Source organism: Lissotriton helveticus, chromosome 9 (genome assembly GCF_964261635.1).
Source record: "Lissotriton helveticus chromosome 9, aLisHel1.1, whole genome shotgun sequence".
In the NCBI taxonomy this organism is placed as follows: Eukaryota; Metazoa; Chordata; class Amphibia; order Caudata; family Salamandridae; genus Lissotriton; species Lissotriton helveticus.
The window spans coordinates 994,333,080-994,355,132 of NC_136070.1; positions in this window are offsets into that span (position 1 = coordinate 994,333,080).

Below are 22,053 nucleotides of genomic sequence, written 5' to 3' on the forward strand. Positions count from 1 at the left end.
GTAGTTTTATCCTGTTGAGATAAACGTATGAAAAAAGGGGGTTGTTGGAGGGGTGGAAAGGGAAAGGTGAAAGGGGGAAAAAGTAAGGAAGGTAAGTTTATTTGTAATGCTTCAAACTTTCCAAGGAGCTACCATCTAAATTATTTGCTACAGTCAGCATGCACATGCATTGCATTCCAAAATGCTTGCGTGGGCAAACCACATGATACATGTCCATGCTTAAATCGCCTTGTGATCAAAGTATCACTAGATACTGTCAATTGTAACGTGATCCCTTGAGATGTGCAGATCATGGTGGATCACACAGACCACATCATGCATTTATTGAAACTTCACCCGAGTGACAATTCTTCTTGTCATAATGGTGAGAATTCTAAGGAAGTTGCAAACAGTCGTGCTGCGTGCCCAGGTAACACACAGCATACCCATGGTCACTGAATACCTGTGGAGTAGGAGCGGAGGGGACAGGAAATCCCTGTTCCAAGGCGTAATCCCTCGTAATCACTGGATAAATCAAATCCTCGTTCCAAAAATCAAACCTGGAGTGCAAGGATAAATCATCAATCAAGCACCTCAAAATGTATATCCCTCTATGTGAATACTGTGTCACATCCAGACACTTACTTGATGGGAAAGAGACTCATAGGGGCCGATTCTGATGGGGGCAGGAAGGGCTCTGACCATGGGTCAGAGCCCCCCTACCCGCATCGGAATGTGCAGTTCAGATTCCTTTCAAACTGAGGCATTCTAATGGGCTTGGTTGGAAAGTAATCAGACTCGGTTTGTTGGATGGCTTACGACGGGCCCTTCAGCTCTCCCCCGGCCGGCTTTTTCCGGCCGAGGAAGTATGATGGCAGTTTCCCACTGCCTTTTTGTGCCGGTCTTTCTGGCACAAAAAGGCAGTGGGAGACTGTCTTTGGGGGGCCCCCAACAGGGCCCCATGGGTGTGTGGTGTAGGGAGCCCCTACGGAGGCCCCCTGTTGATCTCTGCACTCGGTGGCAGGCACCTGAGGTGCCTGCCATGCGGTGTAGGGATGAACCGCACCTCTGCACTTTCAATGAGAGCATGCATTCCGTTCAGCATGCGTGCTCTCATTGAAAGGAATAGGCATGCAACCGAACAGGGTTCGGTCACCTCATACTTGTAGGTCTATAACCAACAGAAAAAATATCAAAAAAGGGAGTGAAGAGGTGGTGCTGAAATACACCAAGATGGGCGCGTCCTCCTCTCCTGAAAGTATAAATAATCAACAAGGTCCACCTTACGTAGAGTTAGTGTATAACCAGGTGTTCATGGAATACACAATGTGTGTTAAAATACCCCTCACACACCAAAAGGGCCCTTGGTGTCATGCTTCATCATTGGGGTCTTCCCGCCCCGCTGCGGGACTGGGCAGTGCTGCGACAAGCGACTACGCTGGAGCACCTTTTATATTGAGAGTGCTATGTGAGTGAATGGGAGTGAGTGTCAGTAGGGTCAGGGGTGATAATAGATACGTGAAGTTAAAAAATACCTGGCCTAGTGGTAGAAAAAACTGTTTAATAAACACTGGCTGGTATTGTTAAAAAAGTGAAGCGGAGAGAAAAAGTAGGTTAATGGACTTACTCTCCTGTGTGGGTCAACATGTTTCGGGGCCTCAAGCCCCTTCGTCAGGACCGGGGACTGATCCCCCTGTCACTCACTAATGTTTTACCACAAACATATATGGAGTATGTACTAAGAATGATCAATGTGTATAGATATATTTTATAAATGTATATATTCCTGGCTATATCAGTAATGCTGATGTAATATGCCTGAAAAGATAAGAGCATACAATTATAATTGCGCAGTCCCAGAGCACAGGACTAATAGTCACCTGTGAGGGAAAAAAACGAACAAACACACATATATAAAATATGGTACATAGTATCCAGATCCGTGCTGGTAAGTAACCTGTAAGTGAAGTACTAAGGAGCAGAACAGTACAACTACAGCACATATCATGAACTCTACACAAAAAGTCAAGCATTCATTCTGGTTGGGATACATACTCAGGATGTTTGGAGTCAGTGCCCCATGAGCCAGCTCTGGAGCGAAGGGTACAATGAGGATCCAAACTGTGAATAGGGAGAGAGAGGGAATAAAAGAAAAAGTGTTTTCTAGATCTAAGTAGTTGGAGCTGAATGATTCCTAATTTCAAATTAGGGATAGAGCAGAAGTCGGCTATTCCATTTGGCTGTGCCGTACTCACTTAACCCCCAGCAACGCGGTGCTTCCTCCTTCGTCCGTGGCTTCCGTGATACTGAGAAGCTGGGGAGGTACGCCTTTTATATGTTTAGGTTAATGGAGTAATTGGGAGTTAATAGACTTATTGGTCTCACCCGAGACAGTATTGGCCCGCGAGATCCCGTTCAGAAACGTTGTTTTTCGGCGGCCATTATTGTCAGGCTAGTTTGTTATTGAGGTACCGTTTATCTATCGTGATTCGTCCCTGTTAGGTCAGCAGAAAGAGCCTGGGTGTACCGCTAATGAATCTAGTTTAACCGCACTTCCAAATGTGGTGCGGAACGAAAATATCGTACGCTCTGGGCTGGGTTTACTATTTGTGCGCATGCGCGGTGAAGAAATGCTAGCCATAGTAAACACGCGCGCGTTAGAGTTCAACGCGCCTGCGTGTATGGCGAGTCACTGAATGCAATACGATCTTCTACTGTTAATGGGCACACGGAGTGCATTGAATACAATGCGCCTGCTTATATAAAGTGTGCTAGTTTACAGTTAGAATGTTAGAATGTTGGTGGCGATTTCATTTAGAGATTTGAAAAATTGAATTTAAATAAACGCACAGAAAAAGTCCCTGTTGTCATTTCAGAGGTGGGGGCAGTACTTATAAAGTTATAAATGAATCCAAAAACAGTTGGTAATGGATATTTTCAAAGCATCATGAATCAAAATTATAAATAGATAGATAAACAGTTGGTAATGGATATTTTCACAATGCATCATGAATCAAAGTGTTTGTGACTGGTAACCCACTCTTGTCTTGCTCAATGCTTACTTTGAAAGAGGTGGTAGGCAGTTTTTTGTAGACAGGAGTTATTTTCAGACTCTCAGCTGGGACCAAGGTATTTCGTCATTGAGGCCTGTCATGTGAGTGCCTAGACGGAACACCCAGCGTTGTTCTTTTGATAGGAGGTCCTTGTCGTTCCTGTACGCCTCTATTACCGTCCATTTCAAATCATGGATGCTGTGACCCATAGTTACATAGTGTGTCGCCATTCTAGTTGTGGTTTTTTTACAGCGCACATTGCTGCGGTGTTCGCTCATCCGGACTTTTACTGGCCTGGTGGTCATGCCTACATATTCTTTAAGGCAGGGGCAGGTGATCAAATATACCACGTTGCGGCTGTTACAATTCGCGAAGGAGCGTTGCTCCCAAGTGGACTGGTTTGAAAAGGTGATATTGCGACTTTTTTGCGTGTATTGACAGGACGCACATGAGCCGCAAGGGTGGTGTCCACTGACAGCTGTTAATTTCCTCTGATCAGTATTGGTGCGATCTTTAGGTCTTGTGTGGACCAACATATCCTTAAGATTTTTGCCCCTTCTGTGTGAGAACATAGGTTTTGGGAAGTTGAGTTTCCCACAGTTCAGCATTTTCCAGTGCTTGTTCACAATCTTTGTGATGTGGTTCGAGTTAGTATTGTACGTGGTGACACATATAGGGCGTGGATCAGGTTCTTTTTGTACTGTTGGTTCTAACAGAGCCTCTCTGTTATTGTTACGCGCTCTTTTTAGGCCTTTGTTAACAACAGTTTTTGGATAGTTTTGGTCTAGTAGTTTGCGTTCCAAATCCCCAGCTTGGGTTTTGAAGTCTCTAATGTCGCTGCAGTTTCGCCGCAAGCGAAGGAATTGCCCATAGGGTAAATTTTCGCGGAGATGTCGCGGGTGGAAACTGTTGTAGAGTAACAAACTGTTTTTAGCTGTAGGTTTGAAGTGGGTACATGTTTCTAGTCTTCCATTGGTTGGGTAGATATTTAAATCTAGGAACACCAGGTTCTCTCTGGAGGCTGTATGGGTAAACTTAAAGAACCGGTCTTGTTGGTTCAACCAGGTCATGAACTGATTGACTGAATCTTGGTTCCCTCTCCAGATCACTAGCACATCGTCAATTTACCTTTTCCATGTTATCACATGGAACCAGACAGCCTCCAGAGAGAACCTGGTGTTCCTAGATTTAAATATCTACCCAACCAATGGAAGACTAGAAACATGTACCCACTTTTCTGAACGGGATCTCGCGGGCCAATACTGTGTCGGTGAGACCAATAAGTCTATTAACTCCCAATTACTCATTAACCTAAACATATAAAAAGCGTACCTCCCCAGCTTCTCAGTATCACGGAAGCCACGGACGAAGGAGGAAGCACCGCGTTGCTGGGGGTTAAGTGAGTACGGCACAGCCGAATGGAATAGCCGACTTCTGCTCTATCCCTATTTTGAAATTAGGAATCATTCAGCTCCAACGACTTAGATCTAGAAAACACTTTTTCTTGTATTCCCTCTCTCCCTATTCACAGTTTGGATCCTCATTTTACCCTTCGCTCCAGAGCTGGCTCATGGGGCACTGACTCCAAACATCCTGAGTATGTATCCCAACCAGAATGAATGCTTGACTTTTTGTGTAGAGTTCATGATATGTGCTGTAGTTGTACTGTTCTGATCCTTAGCACTTCACTTACAGGGTACTTACCAGCACGGATCTGGATACTATGTACCATATTTTATATATGTGTGTTTGTTCGTTTTTTTCCCTCACATGTGACTATTAGTCCTGCGCTCTGGGACTGCGCAATTATAATTGTATGCTCTTATCTTTTCAGGCATATTACATCAGCATTACTGATATAGCCAGGAATATATAGATTTATAAAATATATCTATACACATTGATCATTCTTAGTACATACACCATATATTTTTGTCGTAAAACATTAGTGAGTGACAGGGGGATCAGTCCCCGGTCCTGACGAAGGGGCTTGAGGCCCCGAAACATGTTGACCCACACAGGAGAGTAAGTCCATTAACCTACTTTTTCTCTCCGCTTCACTTTTTTAACAATACCAGCCAGTGTTTATTAAACAGTTTTTTCTACCACTAGGCCAGGTATTTTTGAACTTCACTTATCTATTATCACCCCTGACCCTACTGACACTCACTCCCATTCACTCACATAGCACTCTCAATATAAAAGGTGCTCCAGCGTAGTCGCTTGTCGCAGCACTGCCCCGTCCCGCAGCGGGGCGGGAAGACCCCAATGATGAAGTATGACACCAAGGGCCCTTTTGGTGTGTGAGGGGTATTTTAACACACATTGTGTATTCCATGAACACCTGGTTATACACTAACTCTACGTAAGGTGGACCTTGTTGATTATTTATTATGGTCTATAACCAACGACAGGAGGTAGTTCGGTTACAGTTCCTGACCGATGTCGGTCAGACTCCGTCCGTCCGACATCAGAATCAGGCCCATAGTCGCCACGCTTCCCCCAAACAATGGAATTTGTCTCTCATTCTCTTAACGTGGACATGCCACAGATGTGGCTTATTTATCTGGGGTGGGGCAGTGGTGTAGTATAGATACAATGGATATTTCTGCAAGCAAGGAATATAAGCGCCCATCCTTTATTTTGTTAGTAAAAACCTCTATTTTGGATACAATGGGCCCTGGTGCTACTGCACCAGCTGCGTTATAATTAAATACATCTCTGTAGTGAGGTAAAAAAGAAAAGTACATTTTCCATCTAATGAAGGAAAACATATTGATTTCTGTAAGTGCCCAAGATCAATTCATGAGAACACTTACCTTCTGAATTTATCATGACCAGATTCTAAAGTCAGTTTCAGCATGTTTGAGTGCGATTCAGGTTCACACCAGCTGCTAATCTAGTGCTGTCACCTGTACACACATCTGCCAGTCATGTCTTTTAAAGACGCTAGAGAGTATGTTTAGTTAGTGTACTACAACCCAAAAGCCTCATGCACCTTGCTGCTTGAGGTAACTGTATAGGTATGCTGTCCTTGTGCTCTTGGTTTGTAGAGCTTCTTTGCTGTACCTCACAAAGGATCGCAAACAAAATGCCCTGCAATTGCCTTTAGCCTTTGGTAAATTGTATTAACTGATTCAATGCTCCCTTTTAAAGTGTCACATATGAAGGAAAGTCTTTCTTGCCAAACATGTGGTCTACAACTCTGTAGGCCATGTGTTTGTTAAAGATTTTTCTGATGTGCAATTTTGGGTGACAAATTATTAATAGGAATTTGTCATTTTAATGATGAATATGACTGTAACTGATGAACTAATGAATTTGCACTTGAAACAATATGATTATTTAATTTAGAAGTGTTATAAAAGATGTTGTATAGTTATGCCACATTTCAACACGAGACACTGTTTAATTAAAATGGACACAGTTTCTAGTGTTCTGTCATCTTACTCCTGTTCATTCCCCCTCTCAATCAGCTGCCCACTCCAAGTCTTCTCTCCCCAAAGTTTTTGCGGCATATGGAGAGCAATGACACAAATAGATTGTAGTAATAGAAAGCTGTATTGTGAATTAAATTTTCCATCATGTGCCTAATGTGTCATTTTGAAGGGGTTCCGCTGGAAGCTTCAATGCAGGCGTACAGAAGAACATGATTCTATGGGCTATTGTTTAAAAATGTTTCATATTGGGTTGTGCATCTCCAGAGTACAGTTGCTGAGGAAGCAGAAGGAATATTTATGTTACCTTAATAATTGGGTTAGTGTTAAGTACCTTTCAAATGTGTCAAATTGTTTTTGATTTGCCAGTGCAAAAGGCATAGTTGAATAGAGAATGCAGATAAAGATGGAGATAATGGTTTTGTTTCTGCTTTCATGAATGGACTGAGTTTAGAAATTAGCACTCAAATTCAACAAAGTGAGTTGTGTTGCAAATGAAAAGCATTAATGAGATTCTAATGTTGGCAAAAAGTAGTAATGACTATTTTGTGTCAAGGCAAAAGAAGCTAAAGAAAAATATTAAGATTGCGCAAACAGTCTAATGGTCGCAGAATCAAATGGGTTAAAAAATAAATTTTGTGCAGAATGGAATGAATGGGGTAAATCAAGCAATGCAATGTACAGGTGATGGAATAAATTAAATGTTGAAATGTTGAAAACTAATACAGGATGTCATAATTGTAGGAAGGGATGGACACTGGAAAAGAGAATATAAACAGAATCACAATAGGTTTCATGTAAATTAGAAAATTTTCAGCAAAAGCAGAGAGGTAATATGATGTTGAATATACAAAACACAGAGCAGAAATTGCAGAATCAGAAATCATTACAAATGGCTATGCTGACAGCCCTGGTAATTCAACAAAACATGAGAAATAAATAGTCATAAAATTCAGGGTACCAACAAAATGCTATGACTTTGAAGGATGAGATGGCAGGGAGTATTTGTAATGGGTGCCTGAAGGGGAGGAGAACTGCATACTTGGTACAGTCCTGTAGGTAGATCAGAGTGATTCATATACCGACAAATAAGTTAATGGTCACCCCATTCCATTGCTGATTGATAAGGGAGCTACCTGTTCTACAGTTCTTTCTGTGGAAGTCCCAAATCTACCCCCCTTGGGAAGAGGAGTCCAGGTTGTATAAATCAGCAATAAACACATTGTGAATCAGTTTATGGCAGATGGTCTAGTTAAAATAGGACCAATGAAGAATAAACACTGGGTTATATTATGCAGTTAAAGTCCTGTGAATTTACTGGGAAGGCATGTCCTTTGTAAAATGAATTTTGTGGTGTTGTGACTGAAACGCAAGACAAATATTCAGTTTTTTTAAATTAAAAGCGACGCCTCCTCTGCTAAGTCGGAAGGGAGTCACCCTACTCCCATTTGAGCAGTGGATAAATGAAAAGTAAAATAATAATAACACCATGTTATTATCATTTTATTTTTCTGGTTTACCAGCTGGGAGAGGCTTTGTCACAGCCAGCAAGGGGAGGAGTGGTGGGCACTTAAGTGCTCACAACTCTTGGGCCGGCCAAACAGTCATGTGCACTTTGCATGTTCCCCACCTGGCTGCAATGCAGAGTCGGGTGAGGAACATGCACAGGCTCCCACTGCCTGTCTGAGCTCCAAACATTGGGATTGGCTGTGTGAGCCTGTTTGTGTTTCACACTTCAAGCAGGAACAGAAGAGGACGACAGAGGTGAGGCGGCGGTCCGGGCTCAACGTAAGTCATTTTTTTTTCTGTTTCCCCACCCGTGCTATTTGGTGGCAGCTGACACTGAAAATTAATTTGGAAAACATTAGAGTTTAGTTATATCCAGTTTTGCTAAAAGCTGGCCTACCTCAGGATATTAGACATACTGTCAAGGAAGAGGTATGGGATTACACTGGCAAAGAAATTTGGCTGATTGAAAGAGCAGAACCAGTGAAAATAAAAGCGAAATCAGATGCAATATTTCCAGAATTAGACAGTACACCCGTACATAACAAGCTGAGAAAGGAATGAAAGCAGTACTTGAAAAAATGAGTAAGCAGGGAATTCTGCGAGAAGTGCTCCACAATTCTTGCAGTTCTCCAGTGATCAGAATCAAAAAGCCAAATGGCAAATGGAGGATCAACAGGAGCTTTGAAAAAAAATTGTTGCTCCTTGTTGTCTGGTGATATTGAATCCAGCAGTACTATTTTGAATTCCATCAGAAGCAATATCGAATACAGTCATTGACTTATGCCAAGTGTTCTTCTCAATCCCATTACACGAGGATTCGCTGTCTATTTTTGCATTTCAGTTCTTGAATAAAGTTCTTGTGTGGTATACTGAGAGTTTTTCAATTTTCTCCCACATACTGAAGAATGATTTAGAAAGTCTAAAATTGCCATGTAACCGAGTCCTAATTCAATATATAGATGACTTGTTAAGAGGATCTAATATTGAAAGAGGACTGTTAATTAGATACCATTGCCTTATAAATCACCTAGCTGAAAAAGAGCATAAAGTCTCCCCAACTAAAATGCAATAGTGTGAAAAAGAAGTAATTTATCTCAGACATCATATTAAGAAGAGTGTGCGGAAAGTCTCTAAATGTTTCTAAAGAAGACGTTTCTGCAATTCTGGAATTAAGCCTGTTAACCCCCCAGAGAGAGATTAGGATATTTCTTAGAAGTGTTGACTACTGTTGTCAGCGGAGTACAAATTTTTCCTTAATTGTAAAATCTTCAGTAAGGTTGACATGTAATAATGGTCAGGATTCGGTACCATAATGAGGTCCTTGTTGCATTAAAGAAATTGAAAGTGTTGGTGTCATGCGCCCACATTTGGGATGCCTGATTAAAAGCTTTTTTTTAAATTTTGTCATGGAAAAGATGGATGTGCACTTTCAATTCTCAGCCAGAAACATGGAGGACTTATGCGGCAAGTCGCATATATTTCAGGTGTATTGGATCCAGTAGCTGTGATCCTTTCAAGTTGTTTGAAATCAGTTGCAGCAGTTTGTTTGGCAATTGAACAAAGTGAAAGAATTGTGGTGGGTCATACGTTAATTGTTTATGCTCCATGCTCAATTGAGATCCTTTTGACAAGTATCAGAACATAGCATATAACAAACAGTAGCTTGACACATTATGAGCCAACCATTTTTGCAGCAGAGAACATTTCAATTCGGAGGTGTAATGTCCTGAATCCAGCCCATCTGCTTCCGATATCAGATAAAGATTGTGAAGACAGGGAAGATGAAACTTATGGTGAGCTGAAGCCTGACTGTGTAGAGGTGACCAAGTTGTGCACAAAACCAAGACCAGACATAAAAGGAGTTCTTTGACACTGGCTGGTCTGATAATATTTGTTGATGGTTCTTGTTTAAGAGCCCAATATGGAGGACTAAGAGCTGCTTATGCTGTATGATATGGTCACTTTGGGAAATAAATATGCAGATCAAATGGCTAAATATTGTGCCCTTCAAGGAGGTACAGTTGTTCAACAAAAGGAAAAAGGTGATTCCACAAATTATATTGTACAGAACTCAAATAATGTGACCTGTTTCTTTTTTAATTTGATGGGGACATCTCTGAGAGGCTTGGAGGAAGATGCATGTGAAAATGAATCGAAAAAATGGGAAAAGTTGGGCTATAAAAAGGATAATTACGATTTGTATGCAAATTCAGAACAGAAATATGTTCAGTGTTACTGCAGATGTGTAAATATTTGCAATAATCAGAATTATCAATAACAACAAGAGAGGGAGGGCATGGGTAGACACTCCTGTACCCCAATTAATTATGTAAAAACAACAAAGGAGTGACTGTGATTGAAATGATATAAAAAATAAAATAAAAGGGTGTGATATTATCCCGCTTTGTGCCGCAAATGTGATCAATACTCACACACGTGCAAGCACCTAGCAAGGAAAGGAAAAGTCTGTCTCCCTGTGTGCGCCCGGTAGGTCCTCCTTTGGGGAAGAAACCTAAAGGGCCTAATAATCACCCTGTGCTGAAAAGAAGGAGGAAGAACCTTACTTTTTAGAAGGACCCTCAATCACCACTAGTTGGTGACATGCTTCATCATTGGGTCCCCGCTGGGGTGACCGAGTGTCCCCCCAGCGTGCTATGACGCCTGGTTACAGCGGAGCAGGATGTGGTGAGTGCAACAGGGCCCAAATTAGGAGGTGACTAAAAGTGAATGTGTAAGTGTGTTAAAAAATGCAAGGTTGTGCCTTTACAAAAATCTTTAATAACGGCCAGCCTGCATTGAATAAAAACAAAGTGGACGGCCTCCTCAGGTTCTGAATTAAGGAACCCGAGTCCTGGTCAGGATCAGAAGATGGTCAACATGTTTCTGCTGTAAGTTGCATTTAGCTCAGCATTCGTCAGGACCTTAGCAAAAGTCCTCCGGTGGTGTGCGCGCGCTAAGGCGCACCCTCCCAGGAGGCTCGAAATGTGAAAAATATATACAGTGTTGAGAATCAGGAAAGTTTCCGTGATTAAATCACTACAGTTTCAGTAGAGATACATAAAAAACCTGTAAAGGAAGAGGAGACAAACAAACAAACACACATGGAAAGAAATTAGCCAATTAATTTCTTCTATCAGATGCAGTTCTGATCACTGTAATATACAGGCTTTGGCGTCAAATATAATTTGCATAACGCCAAAAATGAGGTGTTATCCCAGGCTCTGGGGTTAGTTACACCTAGGTCAACTTGATTTCCCGTCCATGTGGTGTAACGGGCATCAGGCAATTTCTCGGCAGAGTAAATCATGGCGAGCAGTATATTGTTTGTTTCTCAATTGTAAAACGATATGGTAAAAAATGCAGTGTTTAGAGAGGTATGTATTTAACACTCACAGATAGTGAGGGTCGATAACAATGGGTTGACAGGGGCACCCCCTTCTAAAAAGAGGAAATGAGTAAATGAACCCACCTCCTTGGAGGCAAAATCATGCCCCTTCGGAACAGACAGCGCGGGAATTCTTCACGCGGTGTAAATCTGTTGGAAACCAAAACCGCACGGAATTAGCCAGAAGAGGACCCTCAAGAAACTCAAGTTTTGGGAAAGTCGGCTATAAGAAGGACTTGCTTTAACCTCCGCGGCTCCCCTCAGTGTACCTGCTCACTCGGCTGCTGTCTTCCGGGAGTGCAGTGCGAGGCGAGGGGGCGGCTTAAAAGTCCTCTTCTGGCTAATTCTGTGCGGTTTTGGTTTCCAACAGATTTACACCGCGTGAAGATGTCCCGCGCTGTCTGTTCCGCGCGCACACCACCGGAGGACTTTTGCTAAGGTCCTGACGAATGCTGAGCTAAATGCAACTTACAGCAGAAACATGTTGACCATCTTCTGATCCTGACCAGGACTCCGGTTCCTTAATTCAGAACCTTAGGAGTCTGTCCACTTTGTTTTTATTCAATGCAGGCTGGCCGTTATTAAAGATTTTTGTAAAGGCACAACCTTGCATTTTTTAACACACTTACACATTCACTTTTAGTCACCTCCTAATTTGGGCACTGTTGCACTCACCACATCCTGCTCCGCTGTAACCAGGCGTCGTAGCACGCTGGGGGGACACTCGGTCCGAAGGGGCATGATTTTGCCTCCAAGGAGGTGGGTTCATTTACTCATTTCCTCTTTTGGAAGGGGGTGCCCCTGTCAACCCATTATTATCGACCTTCACTATCTGTGAGTGTTAAATACATACCTCTCTAAACACTGCATTTTTTACCATATCGTTTTACAATTGAGAAACGAACAATATACTGCTCGCCATGATTTACTCTGCCGAGCAATTGCCTGATGCCCGTTACACCACATGGATGGGAAATCAAGTTGACCTAGGTGTAACTAACCCCAGAGCCTGGGATAACACCTCATTTTTGGCGTTATGCAAATTATATTTGACGCCAAAGCCTGTATAGTACAGTGATCAGAACTGCATCTGATAGAAGAAATGAATTGGCTAATTTCTTTCCATGTGTGTTTGTTTGTTTGTCTCCTCTTCCTTTACAGGTTTTTTATGTATCTCTACTGAAACTGTAGTGATTTAATCACGGAAACTTTCCTGATTCTCAACACTGTATATATTTTTCACATTTCGAGCCTCCTGGGAGGGTGCGCCTTAGCGCGCGCACACCACCGGAGGACTTTTGCTAAGGTCCTGACGAATGCTGAGCTAAATGCAACTTACAGCAGAAACATGTTGACCATCTTCTGATCCTGAACAGGACTCGGGTTCCTTAATTCAGAACCTGAGGAGTCCGTCCCCTTTGTTTTTATTCAATGCAGGCTGGCCATTATTAAAGATTTTTGTAAAGGCACAACCTTGCATTTTTTAACACACTTACACATTCACTTTTAGTCACCTCCTAATTTGGGCACTGTTGCACTCACCACATCCTGCTCCGCTGTAACCAGGCGTCGTAGCACGCTGGGGGGACACTCGGTCACCCCAGCGGGGACCCAATGATGAAGCATGTCACCAACTAGTGGTGATTGAGGGTCCTTCTAAAAAGTAAGGTTCTTCCTCCTTCTTTTCAGCACAGGGTGATTATTAGGCCCTTTAGGTTTCTTCCCCAAAGGAGGACCTACCGGGCGCACACTCTGAGACAGACTTTTCCTTTCCTTGCTAGGTGCTTGCACGTGTGTGAGTATTGATCACATTTGCGGCACAAAGCGGGATAATATCACACCCTTTTATTTTATTTTTTATATCATTTCAATCACAGTCACTCCTTTGTTGTTATTAAATAATCAGAATTATGCAGGAAGAGATAGCCTGGTTAGAATATTGTGTAAGTTCAGTTGGAATGCTGGATTTCCATTTAAATAATCAGGGCAAGAAAACTGTATGGTAATTGATCACATTGGCAAATCAGAAGGCCCATTTAGAAGGTTGCAGATAGACTTTATTATGATACCACAGTTTGATGGTTTGAAGGGCATCTTGGTATTAGTCTGCCTGCTCTCAAAATGGGGGAACATTTTCTAACATGAAGAGCTGATAGCAGGCATTTGCTAAATTGTTGTTGAGGGAATTGTTTCCTAGATTTGGACTCCCAACATCTATTGAGACCGATCATCACACATGCTTCAAGAATGAAGTGTTTCAAATAATCTGTACAGCTTTTGAGATCAAGCAGAGATTTCATTGTAGTTAGGGACAGCAATCTTCAGATTTGGAACCTTAAAGAATAAACTAGAGAAGATCTGCACCTCAACTGGTTTGAGGTTGCCTGACGCTCTTCCTCTTGTTTTGATGAATATGAGAAATCATCTAGTTAGAAAAACAGGCTTGACTACTCATGAGATACTGATGGGCAGGGCAATGAGACTTGTATTTGTACCTTCAACAGTGCTAGTTTCAATAACTGATGCATCATTCTAGATTATTGCAAAGGTTTGGTTGATATGGCCACATCTGTATTTCATCAGAGGAATGTGTCAATTGAATCCTACAAGGATACAACATGTCATAGTCATAAGGCAGGGGACTGGGTGGTTATCCGAAAACAAGTTTGCAAGGGTTGCCTGGACGAAAGATAGAGAGGCCCTTTCCAGGTCTTACTAACGACAAATAGCGCGGTCAAGTGCATAGGCATGCCTCAGTGCTGCTCACATTAAGAGAGTAAGAGGTGCTGATGCAGCGAATGAGGCAAATGATCAAAGTGAACAGTCTGCTCAACAGGGTCAGGGCCAAGCTCAAGTTTGCAGTGTGAAGTCAGAGGGGGGTGAAGGTTTCTCTGAAACTGGTGAAGCCAAAGTGAAAAGCAACCAACAAAAATTTCAAGGTGAACCAAAGTTCAGATGATAAACCTGAAATTCCTGGAATCCAGCTGCAGAGTGATCAGAGTGAAGAGCTGCACTCATGCAAAAAAGCAAAGCATGAGTGGCAGCATGAAGAAGTAGTCTCTCTTCAAGGCAGTGACAGGTTGAAGGTTTCGTAAGAAAAACATTCACTGTGGAGAAAATGGACAGAAATAAGTTTGATCACAAAGCAAGCCAGGCCTGGGCGTAACTCGCAGAATTTTACTCCACAGAATCATGCGGAATTATATAAAAATCACACAAGATTCTGCAGAGTTCCACCAAAGGGCAGAAATTCTTGTTGTAGTGCTCGCGCTCCGAATAAGACAAAGGAAAATGGAGACAAAGTACTTTAAAGCCAGCTCCCCGGAACTCCCCAAAAATGTGCAAACATTTTCCCTTTGAAGAAACTAAAAAACTTAATGCAAACTAGGTTCCACTCTAACTCCAGGCCACCCACTATTACATTTAAAAATTTAAGAAAAGCAAAGATGGCAAAAACATACTGGTGCATGCCCTCCATCAAACAACAAACTTATCCAAAAGTTCTTTATCTTGCTTGATTTCCCCCCCCCCAAAAAGTTAAAATTCAATGGCATATATATTTATATATACCACTAGCAGCCCGTCCCAACGTTGTCCGGGTATGAAATAGAATGCGTGCAATGTGTGTATTTGGCAAGGGCAATTTATTTTAAAATCTCGCGGTAGACAACATTTTTTGTTTCATTAGAATAGGGACGGAGAAGGCCCAGCTGCAGCCCTGGTTGATGTTAGCAGGCGCGTGTAATTGGTGTAGTGATCCGCCGCCTGAGCCCGGCTACAGCCCTGGTTGATGTTTGCAGGCATGTGTAATGTCGTTGAATGAGAGAGTTATCAGCCGCTGCTAATTCTGTTTAATGAGAGAGTTGAGTGACAGCGAGTAGGAGAGGCTGCAGTAATTGTCCCCGCAGACACGCTCATTTGCGTGTTCCCCCGCTTGAGGCCCAGATGCAGGCCTCTTAGATGTTAGCAGGTGCGTGTTCCCCCGCTTGACGCCCAGCTGCTGCCCTGGGCGATGTTATCAGGCACGTGTAATTAGTGTACTGATCCACCGCCTGAGTCCGGCTAGAGCCCTGGTTGATGGTAGCAGGCGCGTGTAATTTCGTTGAATGAGAGAGTTCAGTAACAGCGCGCTGGAGAGGCTGCAGTAACGTTACTTACCAGGCCTCCAGGTGAACGCGTTTGTCACGCCCCCAGCACACGGCAACAGCAGACGATCTTCTGATTAATGTACGCCCCACATGGCATGAAGGGCGGAACGTAGCACACGCCCCCAGCGTGCCCCTTGATGCGGCGCAATTGCGTTCACATGGCATGAAGGCCGGACACATGCCCCCAGCGTTTCTCATGCCCCCAGCGTGTCACTCCCCCAGCGTGCCGCTTGAAGCTGCGCAGCAACGTAATTAGCGCTTGTATGTATGACTCACATGTAGGCTGTGGGGTTTTAGGTTTAAACCTATAATAACTGATAAAACCCCACTGAAAGAAAAATAGCCCTCACCGGTGAAAACATATAAACACTGAAAAAACACCTGGACAACCACAAACTAAATGCCATTCAAAGAAAGGAAAAAGAGAGTGAAAGTGTAATTTTTTTCTTCCTGAAGGGGTCAATACAATGTAACTTTGTTATACAAGCTAGCAGTAAGAAAGACTGGCTAACATTGTTCTGCTTGAGTTTTGTTCTTTAGGGATGCCACTAAAATATTGTTTCTTCTTCCTTTTACTTTTTTCGGTTTTGTGGCCTTTGGTCTAAAGATGCAGAGTTTAGTTTAATGTTTTAGGTCTAGTTTAATCATTTTATAAACTATAGAGAATCAGGAAATATCAAACTCATATTTGATATTTTGGCTGCATTTGATTCTTTCACTGATAGGTAAAATGGCTGGTTTCATAAAAATCTTTCCTAATATGTGTCATCACATTTACCCACAGAGAATGGGTAAAAACCCATCAGACCATGGTTTCTAGTAGGTCAGTATTGATAGTAGGTGAATTGCCTACACCTTAGGCTTTAAACATTCAATGCAAGGTATAGTGACAAGTATATATATCACCAAGCATCTGGGATAGTGGTAAAAACATGACACCAGACTTTTGGAACACATGGAACGCATTGTCACTTGTAATGCTCTGCAAAAAAGGTTCTTTCCAAGTTCAACAAAGATTGGAGTGATATTGTTTGTATTTGCAGTGATTCAGCTACGTATATAAAAAAGTTGTGTGATGACCTGTTAAAATTGATACCCGAGCTGAAGTGATTCCCTGTAGGAGATCCTTGCCACTTGTTAGATGGTATGCTGAAAGCATCTTTACAATCTTCAGAGTTAATGAGGGATGCTATTGACTTTTTAGTCTATTCTGGTGCACTGTTTTCTTATGCACAGGAACTAAAACGCAAATATTTATCATTTTGTGCTTTATGTGGCATCAAAGAAAGAGTCATTCCAACTGTGTCCCTTAGCTGATGGTTCTCAGCCCAAGGGGCAATGAATGCTGAGGGCCTTTTCACAGAAGTTTACAAAGGAAGGAAAGGGCGAGCGCACATGACCCAAAGACTCACTGAAGAAATATTGTATGGTGTACTACAATATGATTAATTTGCAAAAATCTATTTGGACCTCATATACACTATAAGTACACTGCCTATATACCATGTTCTTTCGGTGCAATAAGCAAGCAATATTAAAAGCAAAACGTTCCATAAACACCAGAAAAACACTTTTTCTGTTGCTTTTAGTGGCGCTAAAATGTGTAACCACTGATAACAACTGTTTTTTAAGATATTGAAAACACTGAAAAAACCCCACCAGAATTTACCAAAAATAGAAACTGAAAACAGGAAAGCCTACTCACATGGCATGAAGGGTGGACACACGCCCCCAGCGTTTGTCACGCTCCCAGCACACGCCCAGAGCCCACGATGTGATGGCCATACCACACGCCCCCAGCATTAGTCACGCCCACGCCCACAGCACAATGCAGACACGCCCACAAGGGACTACTTTGCTGGCACAGTTCTTTTACCTTTTAAATGTATAGAGGAGTTGGCCTAACGGCTAAGGCGCCCGACCTCGGACCTGGGGATCTAGGTTCGAGTCTTGGTAACGACGCCAAACATCGTGTGATTCTGGGCAAATCACTAAATCTCCCCGTGCCTAACAAAAATGAATGTGTGTCCTAATGTAACGTACCTGGTGCTATGTAAAGCGCTCTGATACCTGATTCAGTTCGGGTCAAGTTCGCGCTATATAAAACTCTGCAAAAAATAAATAAATAAATATGGTGGCCGTCTGCATAGCCTATGTCCTTCTGCTGCAACTGCCCTTTCCGACGCTGTATTGGGTGTTGTGATTGGTGCTGTGGTTACTGAGATTACCCGCCTCAAAGGTTTGGGCTCTCTCTTTATAATATTAGTATGGATATGGATTCCAGCAGGGATTGCTTCTGTGGCTATTCCTTCTTATTAAAAAAGTAAAATTAAATTAAAAAAAACATTTTAGCTAAAAACAACTAGTTAAACCATTCCGTTTGGGTAGAATACCTACTCAACAACTATTTTTTAGTTGATTTTGCTGCCGCTCAATTAGAAAATCTACTTGGTAAGCAGCCCTCTGAACACCACAGATCGCACCCACCTACATTCGTAAAATCTCCCAAGAAGTCCTCCAAGAGAAATGAATTTGCGCTAGGGCACACCAAATATGACTCGCCAAGCCAGCTCACATTCTAAAGCCTCACGTTTTTCCCATTGTCCTTGTGTTTCTCGAACAAGAAAAATATGCTGCCACGCAGCGATTGGAAGATTTTGGCTGGAACTATAGTAGTGTGGAGTCACAAAAATTCCACAATTCCTCTTATGGAATTAAAATTCCATCCAGTGTTAGATCACGCTCAAGTTTGAGTCAAAGCTAAAGATTAGGCTCAAGCCAAGGCCAAAAAGAAGACAAAATTCGGAAAGTTGCAGTAGAAAAAGAGAAAGAGAAAGACATTTCAAGAAAGAAAATATGAAACATGAAAATATGCCTCGTTGAGTGGCTGTATCAAGCTACAGTATCTGAAGAAGAAGAGGAAGTAGATGAGACTGAGGAAGAGCATTTCTGAATTAGCAAAAGTCAATATCACTTTAAGCGTGGTTCAGACACAGAGACTGAAGAAGAAGCACCCTGAAAAGTGAAATGGAGACTATAATTATCCAGTATTGATAAAAAAAGATTCATAAGAGAATGAAAAGGGATTTTTTACTAAGAAACTGGCCTAACAACCTATGGTAGATTGCTTGGATTTTTGAGATATGAAGTTTTACAAATATGGAAGAGCTGATTATTGTTTTTTAATTTTTTTATTATCACTATAAAGAAAGAAAGGAGAAAAGAAGAAAGGTTTGGTTTGATTTTTGCCACAAAAGAATTTTGTTTTTGGTAAAATCTGAGAAAATGGGTAACCGTAGTTACTGTAAAATTAAAGGGATGACGCTGCTAATTATATTCTCATTAGTATTAGTTGGCCTCCTGGTATTCTTACAGATTCGTGAGGGAAATATTCCAAGGTATATGAATAATAATGCTGAAATTGAAACTAATTATGAAGAGTTTAAACATATTATTCCAATACATTAAGAACATTTAGTTTGTGGCTTTAAGGATAATATGCCTACTAAAATTATTAGAGAATATTTGGATATCATGAAAATTAATAGATGCTATGTATTACCTTCCCGCTTCAGCTGAGGAGGGTTTAACATAAGTACAATTGGAGATTTCATATGCACTCTCCTGTAACATCTTTATAGCTTTTTTTTTAATCATGAGGAATACCTTTCTCCTTATCTGACTAATTTTAATGTGTCTTCAGAGAAACTGTTTATTTATGAAACTGATAAAATAATTAAATATGATGAGTATTTGAGAGTGATTGTACAATACTGACATGATACTAATTTGAATAAAGATTATTTATGTTAAATGAATAATGAGGCGCATTATGTTATTAGAGAATATGAGAGAGGTGTGAAAGTAGTCAGAAAGTTATCGGAGCAGAAGATTACTTTAGAAGAAATAAGAGGAAGAATAATTTAGGCTCTTCGGGTTCACATCCTTAGTTGAAAGTGGATCAGGAAATAAGATGTGCATGGTATGATGGAATTTGAAGTAGAAAGGAATGTGACAAATCTTATGAAGGAGAACCTGTTATGAAGGGAATTTATTATGTTTGTGGAAGGCCGGCTTATTTTAACCTACCAAGAAATTGGTTGGGTTTACGTTATCCAGCTTTAGTTTTCCCTAGAATTTGTTATATAGATGAGTTGGATGAAGAACACAACATGAAAAGAGTACGATTTAGTTTTGGACAAATAGTTTTAGATATTTTAGGAGCAATGATTTCTCCAATGGATATGGCTGTAAATGATATAAAAATTGGACAATTGTCTACAGTTGTAGATAGACTTGCTGCAAATCCAGCAGAGTCCTTTAATTTAGTCAATGTGGAGATCGTAGCAACAAGAGCAATGAGTAATCAGAACAATCTTGCCTTAGATATTATTTTTGCACAAGAAGGCAGAGAATGTAAAGTCATTAAGGTAAGGAGGTGTTGTACTTTCTTGATTATAGTGGAGCGATTGATTATTTTATTACTAACATAACGAATTTGGCCCATGACATTGGAATATTGACAGAACCAGGATTATGGAAGAGTGTAGGATCTTGGGTGAGAGAGATAGGGAGTAACTTTGGAAAAGTAGATGAATAATTAGGTAATATTGGTGGTAGTGTTCTTTAATCAGTTCCAACCCATATAAGACATTTGATGGTTTGTGCAATTACTCTCTTGCTTTTATTAAAATTGGTAAAATGTCTAATCAGCAAACATAGTACTAGAACTAAGAGCTATAAAAAATTGAGAAAGGAAGAAGGTTGATGGATGTGGAATAGGACGACTACAAGGACCAAATTATCAACAATTAAAGTACCTGCAGGAAAATGTATGATTATCTAAAAAGATAAAGGTTTCAATGAATCAATGAACTAATGGTTGATTAATAAAATTGATTTTTTGGGGGGTAGTTAATAAAACATAATCAGATAGGGAGGTCGTTAAAGATTTTTCTGATGTGCAATTTTGGGTGGCAAATGTGCAATATTGTGTGACAAATTATTTGCACAAACTACTCATTTTAATGATGCATGTGACTGTAACTGCTGAACTAATGCAATTACACTTCAAATGACAGGATTGTCACATTCAGAAGTGTGATAAATGATGTAGTATAAATATGCCACATTTTTGTGCACGACACTGCTTAATTAAAATATATGCAGTTTTTGGTGTTCTGTACTTTTAACTCCTGCTCCTTCCACTTACGAATCAGCTGCCTACTGCAAGCCTTCTCTCCCCACAGTTGTTGCGCAACACAGAGCGCAATGACGTAAAGAGATTGTTGTAATAGAAAGCTGTAATGTGAATTACATTTTCTATTGTGTACTTGATTTATCATTTTGAAAGTACACAAGAACATGATTCTGTGGGATATTGATTAAAATTAACCATATTGGGTTGTACATCTCCAGAGTACAGTTGCTGTAAAAGCAAGGAGAAGATTTCACATATCTTAAGAAATGGGTTAGTGTTAAGAACCTTTTGAATTTACAAAATAGTTTTTGATTTGCCAATGCAACCTAACCATTATAATACCATGCTTAATTTGTAGTTCTACTAATTAATATGCCTAAATTGTGTATAAAACCCTCTGTTTTTCAGAGATCTGGGCAACTTTACATTTTCCTCCCAGAACTTTGTTTGATTATTCCAAGCATTTCTCAGTAGGATGTTGTGTGTACTCTTTATGAGTTTGTCACTTTGAATTTAGAGGGACTTTTGTTATGGGGTTCTGCTGTGATTTGAATTTCTGTATTTCTGTATTTTGAGTTTTCATTACAATTTATGCATTCCAATTAATGCTTTATTAACATATCTGTATTAAATCTTTTAAACGTAATTCTGATCTAGAACTCAATTATTGAGAGATACTAGTTTCTATTTATGAATTTACTCTGCAAAGTTTGGTGTACTCATGGAGTGGTAGCCTCTTTCCACTAGATCAATGAGAGAAATCGTGAGTCTGAACTGCTTAAGGTAAAATTTGAGGTTTATTCGATATTGAGGTTCAGGGAATTATTGTGGTTCAGCTCCCACATGTTTATCCGAGAAGACCCTTACTTTCATTCTTCGTTACACTTGCATGCCGCTAGTGCACGCTGCTCAGTGTGCAGTCAGCTCTGGCCCTTTCCTCTGAAAGGCATGCCATCCCTTTGCAGCTCCCACCACCCCGGCCAAGCATGAGACTGCCGGAGTGAGCAGTCAACAGCACACATCTCCTGTCCCCAAGCCTGGAGATTAACCTCAGTGGTGCTAGAAGTGCAAGGACTCCAGGAGACAGGAGAGGTGTATGCATCCCACTGTCAGTTGCTATTGACACGTTAGCATGGAGTCAGTGGTCGCTGGTGGTAGCAGGAAGTAGAGACTCAGAGGGTCGGCCTAGACAGCAGTCTACCACAAAGAAATGGAAGATTCCAAATGGCTGGCATTGACTTGCTGTTCTTTTCCTGGTATATTAAATGGTTCTGCTCCTCCGTATCAATTTCTCCTTCTGCTGTCAACAGTAAACTCTGGTCCGCCGGCGTAGACACGGACA